We start from the raw sequence: 2,014 nt of genomic DNA on the forward strand, positions 1-2,014 counted from the left end.
GGCTTTGGGCAGATTACTTAATCTCTGGATCTCTGTTTTCCATTTTATCATATAAGGATGATCATATTTTCTATATCCAGAATGTTATTAGGTTTCATTTTATCTTTTCACTATTAATAATCAATGAATAGCTCTAAACCCCTCACCGAACAAGAGATTTGGTTTTGATGATAAACAGAAAGTTGCAATTGGCTTATTTTTGTTTTCAACACTCCTGACAAAGAACTCTCTCAGGAGCCACAGGGTGGGATAGGAGAAAGAAGTTTGAACTTAGAATTAGAAAAGATGGATTCAGATCTTGGCTCTGCAATTTACTGACCTTGGCAAAATTACATGTTCTCTCTGAGACTCAGTTGCCATTTCTGTTCAGTGGAAATGGTGTTATGTACCTTTCAGAGCAAGTGATGTAAGAGACATGAGTGGGTCTAACAAGGTTTCTGACCCAGAGAAGACTCCTGAAAATAAATATCAGTTCCCTCCTTTCAGTTCTTTGATCGTCTGAAGCTCTTTGGGATGCCCGCAAAGCACCAGCCAGATTTTATCTACCTGCGGCATGTGCCGTTGCGCAAAGTACACCTTTTTACCCTCATCCAGCTGACCTGCCTCGTCCTGCTCTGGGTCATCAAGGCATCGCCAGCTGCCATTGTTTTCCCAATGATGGTGAGGTTTTAAAAATAAATTATTATTATATTTTTATTTTTTAAAGTTGTGGTAAAACATGCATAACATAAAATTTACCATTTTAACTACTTTTAAACGTACAGTTCGGTAGTTATTAAGTATATCCACACGGTTATGCAACCATTACCACCATCCGTCTCCGAAACTCTTTTCATCTTGCAAAGCTGAAACTCTGCACTCGTTAAACAATAACTCCTCATTCCCCTGCCCACCACCCCCTTTAGCCCCTGGCGACCACCTTTCTACTTTGTCTCTATGTGTTTGACTACTCTAGGCACCTCATGTAAGTGAAATCATACAGTATTTGTACTCTTGTGTCTGGCTTACTTCACTTGGATGAAGTCCTTTTAAGAGGTTCATTTATGGTGTAGCTTGTGTCAGAATTTTTCTCCTTTTTAAAGATGAAAAATATTCCATCAGATGTATATGTCCCGTTTTGTTTTTCCATTCATCCGTGGGTGGACACATGGGTTGTTTTCACCTTTTGGCTCTTGTGAGTGGTGCTGCTATGAACGTGGTGTACGGATAATATGAGCAATTCATGAGACATGGAGCAGCCAGGGCTGCCTGAGATACGTGACATCAGCAGACACCAGTGGTAAAAGGACTTCATATCCCTGCTGGAGACATCTGATTACATTCTGCTGGGCTCTGTTTTGAAGATTTTATTTCCTGGCCTAAACAACTGGCCTACTTCAGTTAGTCATCTGCAACCAGGAAGCGTTTCTCATTGAATCTTGTGAGATTGGTTGCTTAGGAACCATTTGATAATCCTCACTGATTTGGCCAATGAATGAAGGATGAGGGAGTTGCTCATTGCCTGATATGTCCGTTTTAGTGTTAGTTCACTTAGATTGTGGAGACTGCGGAGCTGTGTAAGACACAAATCTGTTTTAAGAAGCCTAAAATCCAACTCTAGACTTTTCTCTGTGCCTGCATATTCTCCATGCACAAAGGGGTTGCAGCTGCAGGATTTGAGAGTAAAACCTAGTTTGACAGTTTACCTGAGATATTTAAGAGTGGGGAAGAACAAGGATAAGGCTCCAATATCAGATCAATAGTGTGAACAAAGGAAGGTTAAGGTATATGCAAATGGAAGCAAGAAGATGGAATAATTAATGTGCATTGAGTAAGTGTGGGTGTGTGCCTACAATCTATTACCTACAATTCCAATATCCCAGAACTGAGAGGGTTTCTTTTCTTTCTCATCTGGTGGCAAAACCTGACCCAAAATTGAAGCAAATTAGAATCTTAATTCTTTTTTTTTTTCTGTCTTTTTTCGTGACCGGTAACGGGATTGCAACCCTCAGTGTCGCGCCCGCACCACGACCGG

The sequence above is a fragment of the Galeopterus variegatus genome, unplaced genomic scaffold (genome assembly GCF_000696425.1).
Source record: "Galeopterus variegatus unplaced genomic scaffold, G_variegatus-3.0.2 Scaffold5122, whole genome shotgun sequence".
NCBI lineage: Eukaryota > Metazoa > Chordata > Mammalia > Dermoptera > Cynocephalidae > Galeopterus > Galeopterus variegatus.